At 45.1% G+C, this 15,805-nt stretch overlaps 1 pseudogene; it reads right to left on the reverse strand.

Moving 5' to 3' along the window:
• Positions 1–13,253: 13,253 nt before the first annotated feature.
• LOC108634318 lies at positions 13,254–14,177 on the reverse strand (annotated as a pseudogene).
• Between the last annotated feature and the right edge of the window lie 1,628 nt (positions 14,178–15,805).

Genomic DNA, 15,805 nt, shown 5'->3' on the forward strand with positions numbered 1-15,805 from the left:
CTGTGGCCACTGCTGAGTTTTCCACATTTGTAAGTGCAACTCTTTCACAGCATCATCTCTCAGGATCTGAAACAGCTCAACTAGAATTCCATCACCTCCACTAGCTTTGTTGGTAGTCATGCTTTCTAAGGCCCACTGGACCTCACATTCCAAGATGTCTGGCTCTAGATTAATGATTATATTATCATGATTATCTGGGTCTTGAAGATCTTTTTTGTACAGTTCTTCCATGTACGTTTGCCACCTCTTCTTACTATCTTCTGCTTCTTTTAGGTCCATATCATTTCTGTCCTTTATCGAGACCATCTTTGTATGAAATATTCCCTTGATATCTCTAATTTTCTTAAAGAGATCTCTAGTCTTTCCCATTCTGTTGCTTTCCTCTACTACTTTGCATTGATCACTGAAGAAGGCTTTCTTATCTCTTCTTGCTATTCTTTGGAACTCTGCATTCAGATGCTTATATCTATCCTCTTCTCCTTCACTTTTCGCCTCTCTTCTTTTCACAGTTATTAGTAAGGATTCCCCAGACAGCCATTTTGCTTTTTTGCATTTCTTTTCCATGGGGATTGTCTTAATCACTGTCTCCTGTACAATGTCATGAACCTCATTCCATAGTTCATCAGGCACTCTATCTATCAGATCTAGGCCCTTAAATCTATTTCTCAGTCCCATTGTATAATCATAAGGGATTTTATTTAGGTCATACCTGAATGGTCTAGCGGTTTTCCCTAATTTCTTCAATTTGAGCCTGAATTTGGTAATAAGGAGTTCATGATCTGAGCCACAGTCAGCTCCTGGTCTTGTTGTTGTTGACTGTATAGAGCTTCTCCATTTTGGCTGCAAAGAATAGAATCAATCTGATTTCGGTGTTGACCATCTGGTGATATGCATGTGTAGAGTCTTCTCTTGTGTTGTTGGAAGAGGGTGTTTGCTATGACCAGTGCATTTTCTTGGCAAAACTCTATTAGTCTTTGCCCTGCTTCATTCTGCATTCCAAGGCCAAATTTACCTGTTACTCCATGTGTTTCTTGACTTCCTACTTTTGTATTCCAGTTCCTTAAAATGAAAAAGACATCTTTTTTGGGGTGTTAGTTCTAAAAGGTCTTGTAGGTCTTCATAGAACCGTTCAACTTAAGCTTCTTCAGCGTTACTGTTCAGGCATAGACTTGGATTACTGTGATATTGAATGGTTTGCCTCGGAATCAAACAGAGATCATTATGTCATTTTTGAGATTGCATTTCACAATCTTTTGTTGACCATGATGGCTACTCCATTTCTTCTGAGGGATTCCTGCCCGCAGTAGTAAATATAATGGTCATCTGTGTTAAATTCACCCATTCCAGTCCATTTTAGTTCGCTGATTCCTAGAATGTTCACTCTTGCCATCTCCTGTTTGACCACTTCCAATTTGCCTTGATTCATGGACCTGACGTCCAGGTTCTTATGCTATATTGCTCTTTACAGCATCGGACCTTGCTTCTATCACCATTCACATCCACAGCTGGGTATTGTTTTTGCTTTGGCTCCATCCCTTCATTCTTTCTGGATTTATTTCTCCACTGACCTCTAGTAGCATATTGGGCACCTACTGACCTGGGGAGTACCTCTTTCAGTATCCTATCATTTTGCTTTTTCATACTGTTCATGGGGTTCTCAAGGCAAGAATACTGAAGTGGTTTGCCATTCCCTTCTCCAGTGAACCACATTTTGTCAGACCTCTCCACCATGACCCGCCTGTCTTGGGTTGCGCTGCAGGCATGGCTTAGTTTCATTGAGTTAGACAAGGCTGTGGTCCTAGTGTGATTAGATCGACTAGATTTCTGTGAGTATGGTTTCAGTTTGTCTGCCCTGTGATGCCCTCTTGCACCACCTACCATTTTACTGGGGTTACTGTTACCTTGGATGTGGGGTATCTCTTCACGGCTGCTCCTGCAAAGCGCAGCCACTGCTCCTTACCTTGGATGATGGGTATCTCCTCCCACTACCCTTCCTGACTTTCAGTGTGTGATGGCTCCTCTAGGCCCTCCTGTGCCCGGGAAGCCACCACTCCTTGAACGTGGGGTTGCTCCTCCCTGCCACTGCCCCTGGCCTTGGACGGAGGTTGGCTCCTCCCGGCCACTGTCCCTGGCCTCAAGCGCAGGGTAGCTCCTCTCGACTGCCACCTAAACATACTGTATTTTTTTTCTTTTTCTGAAGTACTTCACTCAGTTTAAGAGTCTCTAGGTTGATCCATCTCACTATAACAGATGCAAATTTGTTCCATTTTCTGGCTGAGTGGTATTTCACTGTATATACGTACAACAACTTCTTTAGGCTTCCTAAGTTGCTCTAGTGGTAGACAACCCACATAACAATACAGGTAGGTTGAGCATTATTTGGCATTGCCTTTCTTGGGATTTGAATGAAAACTGACATTTCCAGTCCTGTGGGCACTGCTGAGTTTTCCAAACTTGTTGGCATATTAAGTGCAGCACTTTCACAGCATCATCTTTCAGGATTTGATATAGCTCAACTGGAATTCCATCACCTCCACTAGCTTTGTTCATAGTGATGCTTTCTAAGGCCTACTTGACTTCACATTCCAGGATGTCTGTCTCTAGGTGAGTGATCACATCATCGTGATTATCCGGGTCGTGAAGATCTTTTTTGTACCATTCCTCTGTGTATTCTTGCCACCGCTTCTTAATATCTTCTGCCTCTGTTAGGTCCATTCCATTTCTGTGCTTTATCAAACCCTTCTTTGCATGAAATGTTCCCTTGATATCTCTAATTTTCTTGAAGAGATCTCTAGTCTTTCCCATTCTATTGTTTTCCTCTATTTCTTTGCATTGATCACTGAGGAAGTCTTTCTTATCTCTCCTTGCTATTCTTTGGAACTCTGCATTCAAATGGGTATATCTTTCCAATTCTCCATTGCTTTTGGCTTCTCTTCTTTTCCCAGCTATTTGTAAAGCCTCCTCAGACAACCATTTTCTTTTTTGCATTTGTTTTTCGTGGGGATGGTCTTGATCTCTGTCTCCTGTACAATGTCATGAACCTCAGTCCATAGATCTTCAGGCATTCTGTCTATCATATCTAGTCCATGAAATTTATTTCTCACTTCCACTGTATAATTATAAGGGATTTGATTTAGGTCATACCTGAATGATCTAATGGTTTTTCCCTACTTTCTTCAACTTAAGTCTGAATTTGGCAATAAGGAGTTCATGATCTGTGCCACAGTCAGCTCCACTGATCTCCAGTAGCATATTGGGCACCTACCAACCTGGGGAGTTCATCTTTCAGTTTTCCATTTTTTTGCCTTTGCATACTCTCCATGGGTTTCTCAAGGTAGGAATACTGAAGTGGTTTGCCATTCCCTTCTCTGTTGGACCACATTTTTTCATGTCAGGCAAATGTATGTTTCTCATTCACTTCTTGTCTCGTCACAACAATGATTTGGGGTGACAGACATTAAAGCCCTTGGCATGTCACAGCTCTCGGGTCTTGAACAAACCGTGTCATAGCTCTTAGACAAATCAGTTTTACAGCTTTATTTTATTTAGAAGATAGCAGGAGAATCCATCCTCAAAGAAGAGAAGAGTGTGGAGGAGCGCACCAGCATGCTCGTGCAGTGGGGGTGGATAGGGAGAGAGAAAGAGTGCACGCAAAAGGGAGAGAGAGAGAGAGAGAGAGAGAGAGAGAGAGAGAGAGAGAGAGAGAGAGAGCATGTACATATGCAGGGGAGAGAAAGAGAGAGAAAGAGCATACCCTACGGGTGAGAGAGAGAGAGAGAGAGAGAGAGAGAGAGAGAGACAGCGAGCATATGCACCACAGAAGAGAGAGAGAGAAAGAGCGTACACACACAGGAGAGAGAGAGTGCTTGCCTCCTCCTTTTATATGTTTTCTTCCCCCTGGGCCTGCCCTATGCTAATTGGGCTCAGCCAGGAGTGTTGTTCTACTTGAAGTCCTCACTCTGGTCCTTGGAACTTTCTTTGGCCTTCCTTTGTTCTATTTTCTTGGGATTTTATCTTCCTTGTCTTCTGGTCACTGCAATTTTGGACTCCTTTTCCCTATTCTAACTACCTAACATCCCCCCCTCAAGAGATGGGAGGCCTAATTCTTTGGGAACAGGGGCATTGAGGTCTTTCTGGCTACTTCCTGCTGAATTGGGATGGCAAAGGGTATTGGGCCTTCCCCTCTTTCTAGTCTCAGGCCTCAGAGTCCGCATAGCAGTGTTCATCTAAGGGTGAGTGATATTTTTCCTGGTTGGCTGTAGTTTTGTATCTTTGTTGAACTGATACCACATGTAGCTTGTTGACCTGAGCAGAGACAAACAGGTTAGAAAATTTATAATGCATGAAAACAATCATAAGTAGCATCAGTACAGCATCATGGTTCTGTAATGCTGCTCTTTTAGCTGCCTGATTAGCTGCTTGGTTTCCTTGTGCATTTCTGGGTTAGTTAGTATATCTCTTCCCAATAAGGGAGTAGGACACTCAAGGACCACCAGAAATGGGTGGGAAAATATTTGTCCATCCCGGCAACAAAGAAGTGCTCAGGTGAATATTTTAGTAGTTACTTTTTCTGTAGCTCCCAAAATGGTACAGGTTTGGGAGGAGAAGGCTCCAGAGTAGGAGATCAAGACAGGGTAGGTAGCCCCTGTGTCAACCAAGAAATTCTCAGACCTACCTGGCATATCCAGTTGGACCCTTGGCTCCAGCCCCATGATGGTTATCTGTGACAGGCAGGCTGGCTGGAGCGGGCCACTTCAGTCCTCTTGAGCCATCATGAAGGGAGGCTTGGTGCTTGACCTTGAGGCTCTTGGGTCCCGAGGGCAGAGTGACACCCAAAGTCCCAGTTGATGGCATTTGTGGCAAGTCGTTCTAGGAGACTTATCGTGGTTTGGACACTCTTTGGCCCAATACTCTGCCTGTCTACAGATTAGGCATTTGCCTTGTGCCTTGTCCTTCAAGGAATCAAGGTGTGCCATAGGGCTTCTATGGAGGGCAGCCAACATCTGGGCATGCCTTGTCTCTTTCCTTCTATCCCTCTCCTGGGCCTTGGCCTCCTTCTCCTGTTCTGTTATAAAAGGCATTGGTGACTGTCTGGATCATCTCATCTAAAGAAGCAGCAAGGTCCTTCTGCTGTAGACGTAACTAAATTCTGATATCTGATGCACATTGGGACAGGGATTTGTCCTTTAAAATCACCTGTCTCTCATAAGAGTCTAAGTCCAGATTGGTAAACTTTTGGAGGGCTTCTTTTAGCCTTTCTGGAAAGGCAACAGGGTTCTCATTGGGCTCCTGAGTTATTGCTGAGACTGGGCACAGTCCGACAAGTAATAGGCTTCCTTCTGTATCCAAGGGTGGACTTCCTTAGGGGTGAGTCTTTATGAAGCTTATTCTACCCAGTACTGTTGCAACCTGAGAGCCAGACATCCCCGGGTCAGGGTGTAGATCCCCAGGCAAGCTGAGACATAACAGCTTCCTAGAGACTGAATCCCCAGGCAGGTCGAGGCATGACTGCCTTCCTGAGAATTGGGTGCCAGGGCAGGTCAAGGCATGATGACCTCCTGGGACCCTCGGGACTGGCGGATCCACGAGCAGGTTAAGGCATGACAACATTTCAAGGACCAGATCCCCAGGCAGGTCAAGGCATGATGACCTCCTGGGACCACTTGACTGGAGTTTTGGCTTCCCCAAGGTCTCCAGCGTGACCAGTGCTGGGTAGAATTAAGGGGTTTGTAACTCATTGCTATTTTGCCACTGTGGATGGGAATAGATATCATGATGTAAAACAATCCAAGCCTGTACCCTGAGACTGATAAACAGTGAAACAGTCATAAGCTTTGTACTCTAACTCTAAGGGATTGTAAGTCACTGATTTCTTCCCCCAGTCCTCCTTAAGAGCAGGTTAGGGTGTCTCCCTGGTAAGCATTTCATTTTAGGTAATAACAGAAGTAGTGACAAAAGAGTGGTTTATTTGACCCTGTTAGGGGCATTAAAGTATTTTATTAATAGCCTAGGTGGAGCAGCGTTGCCTACTAGGGGCAGGGTCCTGACTGTTTAGTGCAGTTCAGTTCAGTCACTCAGCTGTGTCCGACTCTTTGCGAACCCATGAATTGCAGCACATCAGGCCTCCTTGTCCATCACCAACTCCCTGAGTTCACTCAAACTCACATCCATCGAGTCAGTGATGCCATCCAGCCATCTCATCCTCTGTCATCCCCTTCTCTTCCTGTCCTCAATCCCTCCCAGAATCAAAGATTTTTCCAATGAGTCAACTCTTCGGATGAGATAGCCAAAGTACTGGAGTTTCAGCTATAGCATCATTTCTTCCAAAGAACACCCAGGACTGATCTCTTTTAGAATGGACTGGTTGGATCTCCTTGCAGTCCAAGGGACTCTCAAAAGTCTTCTCCAACACCACAGTTCAAAAGTATCAATTCTTCGGGGCTCAGTTTTCTTCACAGTCCAACTCTCACATCCATACATGACCGTTGGGAAAACCATAGCCTTGACTAGACTGACCTTTGTTGGCAAAGTAATGTCTCTGCTTTTTAATATGCTGTCTAGGTTGGTCATAACTTTCCTTCCAAGGAGTAAGCATATTTAATTTCATAGCTGCAATCACCATCTGGAATGATTTTGGAGCCCCAAAAAATAAAGTCAGCCACTGTTTCCACTGTTTCCCCATTTATTTGCTATGAAGTGATAGGACTGGATGCCATGATCTGTTTTCTGAATGTTGAACTTTAAGCCAACTTTTTCACTCTCCTCTTTCACTTTCATCAAGTGGCTTTTTAGTTCTTCTTCACTCTCTGCCATAAGGGTGGTGTCATCTGCATACCTGAGGTTATTGATATTTATCCCAGCAATCTTGATTCTAGCTGTGCTTCTTACAGCCCAGTGTTTCTTGCTGGGGTCCAGCCCCAGTGGATCCAGGGAATTCGAAGGTGGGGATGGCGTTGGCGTCTTTGGAAAAATACATATTTAATTACAGATATATAGAGAGATTAGAAACGAGTGGAGAAAAGAGGCTGAATAACTTGGATTACATGGAATAGCATCCATGCTCCAGATGGGAATTCAGCCAGAAAAACGAGGAGCAAGAAAGAACGACATGGGGGAATCAGTCTTTCCAGAAACTGATCCGATTTCTTTATTTTTGGTTTTGCTTATATACCTTTTGTTACACATAGGGATGAATACAGAATCACGTGGGGATCAGCAGTCCTGACCTTTATCAAAATCACGTGCTTAACATAAAAAGGTCTTAGGGATTTTATGATACTTTCTGATAACCAAAAACTTATTTTTTCCAAGGGTGTTTTTTTTCTTAAACCAGGCACCACCTTCCAAATAAAGTTGCATTCCTATAGGGTGAGGGTGTAGTGAGTTACAATCAAGAAAGGCATTTATTTAACCCAAGGTTAACATTATTAATCTTAAAGGTTAATGCTTATTTCTCCTATATGCTAGTTATATTCATTATAAGGGCAGGGAATATGGAAATTTAGCAGCAAACATCAGCCCAACAAATGAAAAGCCTTTCACCAATGCTCCCCTTAAGATCTATTTAGTCTTAAGATAGTGATAAAGTTACATTTTTACATAGCAAGGACACAGTGATTTATAACAAAGTACAGTGATCTATTACAAAAGAGAAAATTCATTAACTCAAAAAGACTAGTATTGCTAACCTTAAAAACTACTATGTTTCCTTTTCTATATTCCAAATACATTGATTAATATATTTCCAGGTGCCTAAGGATATGGAGGCCTGGCGGCAATCATTGACTCAACAAGAAGAAAAAAGCCCTATGCTAATTAAGACTTTCAAAATACTCCAAAACTCTCTGTGCTGTTTATGGTTGAGAGGTAGTAAACAATCATGTGCATAGTGGCAGGAGTATGGATAATCCTGTCACACAAGCTAGTCTGTCAATAGAGAGGTTTGACCTGAGACATCCTTGCCCCACCCAGAGCAGGGAATTAGCAGCAATTATTGACACAACAAATGAAAAACCCTTCACCAATATAATTCCTAACCAACCCACTATACTAATAATTTCTAATTCCCCAAAAGAATTTGCCTTTAGTAAGTCTAAAACATCTCATGCCTCTCAGGTTGGGAGGCTGTAAACAATCACATGTGGCCGGAATAACCTATACAGGTGGGCTAGATAACCTTCAGAGGAGTCCGTAAGCTGAAACACTCTTGTCACGCCCAGGAATTTTTATTGACTTGGAGCTGCTCGTTTACTCCTTCTCTGAGAGAAATGGTTATGGGGGAGAGCCCGCCGTAAAGTCAGAGGTGTAGGTGAGAGCATAGAACAGACTCTGGTTTTGGGGTTAGATGCTCGGGAACAGGGGGTTTCCCAAGGCTTGATCACGCCTTTGCGTATGCCAAGCCTCCTTCCTCATGACCTTTGCCATGGGTGGAGTTCCTCACCCTGGCCCCCGGCAGTTTCTCATGATGAAATCTGCATATAAATAAGCAGAATGACAATATACAACCTTGACATACTCCTTTTCTTATTTGGAACCAGTCTGTTGTTCCATGTCCAGTTCTATCTGTTGCTTCCTGACTTACATATAGGTTTCTCGAGAGGCAGGTTAGGTGGTCTGGTATTCCCATCTCTTTCAGAATTTTCCATAGTTTATTGTGATCCACACAGTCAAAGGCTTTGGCACAGTCAATAAAGCAGAAATAGATGTTTTGCTGGAACTCTCTTGCTTTTTCCATGATCCAGCAGATGTTGGCTATATGATCTCTGGTTCCTCTGCCTTTTCTAAAACCAGCTTGAACATCTGGAAGTTCATGGATCATGTACTGCTGAAGCCTGGCTTGGAGAATTTTGAGCATTACTTTACTAGCATGTGAGATGAGTGCTACTGTGGGGTAGTTCGAGCATTCTTTGGCATTGCCTTTCTTTGGAATTGGAATGAAAACTGACCTTTTCCAGTCCTGTGGCCACAGCTGAGTTTTCCAAATTTGCTGGCATATTGAGTGCAGGCCTTTCACAGCATCATTTTTCAGGAATTGAAATAGCTCAATTGGAATTCCATCACCTCCACTAGCTTTAGCTTTTGTCTGTCTGGAAAACTCTTTATTACTCTTTTCATTCTAAATGACAACTTTGCCAGGAAATGTATTCTTGCTTAGAAAGTTTTCTGGTTTGTTTGTTTATTTATTTGTTTTTGCTTTTTTCCCCAAGCTCTTTGTATATATCATGTGTTATGCACCGAGCCCGTATCTCCAAACCAACCGAGAGAGTGAACAAGTCCACCATGGTAATGCAAAGGCAAGAAGGGAATTTTTTATTTCTAGGGCGCTAGGGCTCAAGCCTCATCCGACGCAGCGGAATCAGATGAGAGCCCCGAACAAAGCAGTATGGCGGTTTATATACAGTCAGCTCTTTGTCTCAGTTACAGGGTACTTGGCGATACCTGATTGGACAGGCAGAATGAGCTCATGCAACGCCTTCCTTATGCTATCGCATATAGAAATCTTTCCTTGTTTGCTTAAGGAATGTTCAAGAAAACAGGAAACATGACTCAGGTCCCCGGTGCTGTTATGCACCTCATTGAGCCGACCACCCTGCCTAACATTCCCCCTCTGTTCTCAGATCATACAGAGGAATCCTCCTCTGGGTCCTGAGATACTGTTTGATATTGCTGCCGAAGCACGAACAGTTGTACTGTGTTAATGCACTCTTTTACAAAGGCTACAAGTCTATTGATAATACACGGGCCAAACGTAAGCATTATTAGAAGGATTATCAGGGGTCCTAGCAGGGTAGAGATTAAAGTAGTCAGCCAGGGGGATTGTTGAAACCAGGACTCAAACCATCCCTGTAGAGCCTCACGCTCTCATTTACACTGGGCTAGCCCCTCTCTCACTTTGGCCATGGATTCCCTAACTATTCCAGTATGGTCTGCATAAAAACAACATTCTTCTCCTAGGGCGGCACAAAGTGCCCCCTGTTGCAGAAATAGCAGATCTAGCCCTCTTCTATTTTTCAAAACTACTTCAGACAGGGAAGTTAAAGATGACTCTAAATGACTAATAGACTGTTCTATACGAGTGATGTCTTCATCTATGGCTGCTCTTAAAGAGTTAAATCCTTGACTTTGCATGGACAAAGCTGTTATTCCAGTTCCGGCCCCGGCTATTCCCAGACCAAACATAGTTGCTATGGTTATGGCAGTAATGTGCTCTCTCTTAACTTTATAAGCTCTTTCTTGTTGATTAAGAGTCAATTTGTGGGCCCGATAATCATATACAGCTTCTTCTGGTCGATACAGTATCTTTGGTATCACAGCCACCATAACACAAAATTCTTTTTTTGACACAGTCCCAAGATTTACAATAAGAGTCCTGTATCCTCCTGCAGATCTTCCAGTTGTGCCTGGGTGCACCTGGACATGCCCAGAATGCATGATTCTGGAGGTAGCCCCCTTTCCAAGGTACATTTACCACTGGCTTAAGGTCAAAGTATAAGTCTGGCCACCAAGTATTTGGTGGATGTATTGTGGTGGTGGAGTTAAGCATCTCACATGTTAGTCCATTTTTCAGTTTCCAGGTGATTTTGATGGATTGGCGCAGGTTCACGCTGGCAGCTTCGAAGCAGAGTAACATGGTCATCCATAAGATGGTCCATACGAGTTGCCTTGGTCCTGTCGACGACACAGAAGCTTCAGCCTCAGGGGGTTGGATGGGTGCAGAGATGCTTCCCATTCTTTTTTAGCGTCTTCCTGCTCTGCTGAAGTGGCTGGGCGTATGTGGTTGCAATGCACCCAAGGCCCGATACCGTCGACCTTTAGGGCAGTTGGGGTGGTAAGAACAACAACATAAGGACCCTTCCATTTAGGTTCTAGTGCCTTGGTGTGGTGCCTTTTGACCCACACCCAATCTCCAGGGCCAATGTTATGTGAGGGGATAGTCCCCTTGTTTTGACCCTCATGTATTTTCTGGAGCAGTTTCCAGACGCGAGAATGCTCTTTGCCCAAAGCCATCAAAGCCTCCTGGAATTGCCCCAAAGTAGGAGGTGGAAGTTTCTTTCCTTCAAATATTGGACATACAGGGGGAGGTCACCCATACAGAATTTCAAATGGGGTCAGATTAAGCTGATAAGGAGCATTATGTGCACGAAAGAGGGCAAAGGGAAGGAGAGTCACCCAGTCCCCACCAGTCTCTATAGCCAATTGAGTTAAAGTTTCTTTTAGGGTCTGATTCATTCTTTCAACTTGCCCCGAGCTCACTGGGCTGTATTCACAATGTAATTTCCATTTGGTCCCTAGAGCCCAGGCAAGGTTCTGAACTATTTGGCTCACAAAAGCAGGTCCATTATCAGAACCAATAGTCACTGGCAGGCCAAACCTGGGAACTATTTCTTCTAAAATCTTTTTAGCCACTACCATTGCAGTTTCTCCCTTAGTAGGAAAAGCTTCTACCCACCCTGAGAAGGTATCTACCAACACTAACAAGTACCGGTAACCATACTTGCCTGGCCTTACCTCAGTGAAATCTATTTCCCAGTACTGCCCTGGCCCTTCTCCCCGATACCTCAGTCCTGCGTGTTGCCTCTTTCCTGGCCTCATCTGTTGACATGCCTTACAAACATGTACTATGTTCTTCATAGTTGTTTGGTGCTGGGGGAATCGCAGGCGCGCAGTTTGAAAAAGCATCAGAGTCTTTTTCTCTCCCAGATGAGTAGACGAGTGTAGATGCTCACACAGTTGCCGTCCCAACTGAGCAGGGAGTATCAAGTAACTATCAGAGTCTCGGTACCATCCATCCTCTCCTTGTTGGAGGTAGGGATGTTCCTGGATCCAGGCAAGGTCTGTGGATGAATACTCAGGGGTTGGGGCAAAGTTCCCATACCTGGGGGTGGAAGTCCGATCACCAACACCGGAGTGATGAAATCTTCATTAGCTGCTTTTCGAGCCACCAGATCTGCAGCACGATTTCCTCGTGCTGTGGGGCTGTCCCCTTTTTGATGTCCAGGTACATGTACTATTGACAGAGCATGAGGCAACTGCACAGCCTCCAGAAGTCGACGGATTTCTGGCAAGTTTTTAATCTCTTTTCCTTCAGCTATCAAAAACCCCCGTTCCTGATATATCGGGCCCTGGATATGTACCGTGCCAAAAGCATAGCGACTGTCAGTAAAAATAGTTGTTCTTTTTCCTTTAGCTCTCTCTAATGCTTGAATCAGGGCAATTAACTCTGCTCTTTGTGCTGAGGTGTCTGGGGAAAGAGTCTCCACCCATATCGTCCATCCAGAATCATCTACCACTGTGGCCCCCGCCCGTCTCTGTCCATCTTTTACATAACTGCTTCCATCTGTAAACCATATTAGCTCACTGTTATCCAGTGGCGTATCTGTTAAGTCCTTCTGTATTGCCGTTACCCCGGCCAGTATCTCATCACAGTTGTGGAGGGGGCTATCCCCCTACGGATTGGGCAAAAGAGTAGCCGGGTTTAGAGTGCAGGGCGTTTGAAAATGAATCCGTGAGGTGTCAAGTAGCAGGGCCTGGTAGTGTGTCAAGCGGGCATTGGAAATCCATTTACCCAGGGGTTGTTTCTGAACTCTCTCTATAGCATGAGGAGTGTAGACCAAGAGTCTCTGTCCATAAGTCAGTTTATCAGCATCATGGACTAGGAGCACTGTGGCCGCGATGATTCAGAGGCAAGGTGGCCATCTGGCTGCCACTGGGTCCAATTTCTTGGAAAGGTAAGCTATGGGACGCTTCCAAGGTCCCCACTTCTGTGTTAGTACCCCTTTTCCTATCCCTCGCCTTTCATCTAAAAATAATTGGAAAGGCTTAGATGGGTCAGGAAGGGCAAGGGCAGGAGCTTCCAGCAAGGCACGCCTGAGCTCCTGAAAGGCCATTTTCATTGACTCAGTCCATTTCCAGTCTTTGTTTTCTTTGATCCCTTCATACAGGGGCCTGGCCTTTTCTGCAAACCCCAAGATTCATAATCGGCAATACCCCACAGTTCCCAGAAATTCTCTCACTTGTCTAGGGTTGGCCGGCTCAGGGATCTGGAGGATGGTTTCTTTCATAGCCTGTATTAGCCACCTCTGGCCCTGTTTTATCTTATAACCGAGGTATATAACCTCTTGCTTGGCAATCTGGGCCTTTTTGGCACTGGCCCTGTAACCTAAAGTCCCCAAGGTTTGGAGAAGCTCACCTGTTGCCTCTTGGCACTCTTTTTCCGTAGTCGCTGCCAGCATAAGGTCATCAACATATTGTAATAAAACAATGGTAGTGTGTTCAACCCGATACTCATGGAGGTCTTCATCCAAGGCCTCATTAAACAACGTGGGTGAGTTTTTGAAACCCTGTGGTAAGCGAGTCCACGTCAGCTGCACAGGAGTCTGACCACTGTCTTCCTGCCATTCAAAGGCGAAGATCTCTTGGCTTGCAAGGGCAAGAGGCAGACTGAAAAAGGCATCTTTTAAATCTAAAACACTATACCAAACGTAGCTTGGTGGCAAGCTTCTTAGCAATGTATAAGGGTTAGGAACTGTAGGATGAATATCACTCACCCGTTTGTTGACTTCTCACAGGTCTTGAACCGGTCTAAAATCAGTTCCCCCAAGCTTCTTTACGGAAAGCAGGGGAGTGTTCCATGGGGACCAGCACTTTCTCAAGACCCCAGCGTCTATGAGGTGTTGTATGTGAGGAGTAATTCCTTGCCGAGCCTCTTGACTCATGGGATACTGCCGCACTCTCACCGGTGTGGCACTGGCTTTCAGTTCCACAATAATAGGGGGCCTCTGTTTGGCCAGTCCCATTCCTGCTGTTTCAGCCCAGGCCTGAGGGTATCTCTGAACCCATGGCTGTACTTCGGGACTTATTGTCGCTGGGGCCTCTGGCAAGTACAGTCTGTATTCATCCTTTAATGCCAGAGACAAGACCTGAAGAGGATGCCCGGTTCCATCTAAAACTGACACTTGCCCATGGTCGAAATGAATTTGGGCATTTACTTTTGACAGTAAATCTCTTCCCAGCAAGGGCGCTGGACACTCAGGTATCACCAGAAAGGAATGGGTCACTTGGTGGGTCCCCAAGTTCACATGCTGTTTTGTAGTCCATCCATATCGCTTAGTCCTGGTTGCTCCCTGCACCCAGCTACTTTTCTTAGACATGGGTCCATCTCTTTGGTTTAAGACTGAGTATTGAGCTCCCGTATCCACCATGAAGCCAACCGGTTTCCCCTCCACATTTATAGTTACCCAGGACTCGGGGAGGGGCATCGAGCCCTGACCCCCCTAGTCACTATCCTCACCCGCATAGAGGATATGACTGTTAGGAGAGGGAGTCTCATTCTTGGGATTTTTGGACCCCTCTTTTAGGTTTTTCTTGGGGCATTTATCTTTCCAATGTCCAATCTCCTTACAAAACGCACATTGTTTTTTTTCAAGCTTGCACCTTGCAGGTTTTTCCTCAGTCTTTGAGTCTAGCTTTTTCCCTTTTTGGAACCTATTTTTGTTTTCAATTCCAGTGAAAAGTATCTGAGCCAGCTCTTTTTGGTTCTTACGGTTTTCTTCAGCTCTAAATTCTCTTTCTTCCCTTCTAATGAGATCCTCTCTCTCCTCTGGGGTCTCTCTATGATTGAAAACTCTCTCTGCTGCCCTCACTAGATCTTGCAGGGACTGTTCACCCAACCTCTCTATCTTTTGTAACTTTCTCCTAATATTGGGGGCTGCCTGATTCACAAATGCTAGCATAACTGCTGCTCGAGACTCATCTGCCTGTGGGTCCATAGGAGTATACTGTCTAAAAGCTTCCATTACCCTTTCAAGGAAGGCTGCCAGCTCTCATTTGGCTCTTGCCTCACTGAATTTACCTTGGCCAAATTAGTTGGCTTTCTGGCGGCTGCTCTAAGGCCAGCCATGAGAGTCTGACGGTACACTCAGAGACGCTCCCTACCTTCATCGCGTTCAAAGTCCCACTTGGGTCGCACTAAAGGGAACCCCTCTTCAATGAAGTGAGGCTGTATTGTGGGCCTCACATCCACCCCTGGAACATTTTTCCAGGCTTCTGACAGGATCCATTTGCACTCTTCTGTAGTAAAAAGTACCTGTAACAGTTGCTGACAATCATCCCAAGTGGGATTGTGAGTAAAGAGGATAGATTCTAAAAGATTAATAAGACCCTACGGTTTCTCGGAGAAGGAGGGAGTTTGAGTCTTCCAACTGTACAAATCACTAGTGGCAAAGGGCCAACACTGATATGTCCGTTCCCCGCCCTCTCTGGCTGGCCCCGCCCAGACCGGAAACTCGTGAACAGTGGAGGAGGGAATTTCCAGGCCTTCTTCTTCCACTGCACTGGCCATTTTCCTTGCTCTTCCCCGAGTTCCCTGGGCAGGGCCCCCTTCCCTAGGAGGAGCCGAGGGCTTGGCCCTCCTCTAGGCTTCTCCCGATGAAACTTGTGGAACCTGTGGAAGCAAGGGCGGATGTGGATCCGTGTACGGGGGTGGGAACAACTCGGTTTCCAGGTCAATCAGATTAGGATACAGAGAAGGAGATTCCTGGAACACTGGCTTAGGTCGTTTTTCGTCCTGTTTTTCTTCTTTTTCTTCAGAAGCTTTCATGACTAGTACCTATGGGTTTAGCGAGGTTGGAGTCGGGGAAGAGGGACGGGGAGGTTTAGGAGGTTTAGAAGGAGTGAGAACAAAGGGTTTAAGCCATTCTGGCGGGTTTCTCACTAGATCCTGCCAGACCAGAATGTAGGGAGTCTGGTCTGGGTGCCTGGCAGGACTAGGGATAAGCACCCTCTCTTTAACTGCCTGGATAATTTG

This window comes from Capra hircus (assembly GCF_001704415.2).
Source record: "Capra hircus breed San Clemente chromosome X unlocalized genomic scaffold, ASM170441v1, whole genome shotgun sequence".
Taxonomy (NCBI): Eukaryota; Metazoa; Chordata; class Mammalia; order Artiodactyla; family Bovidae; genus Capra; species Capra hircus.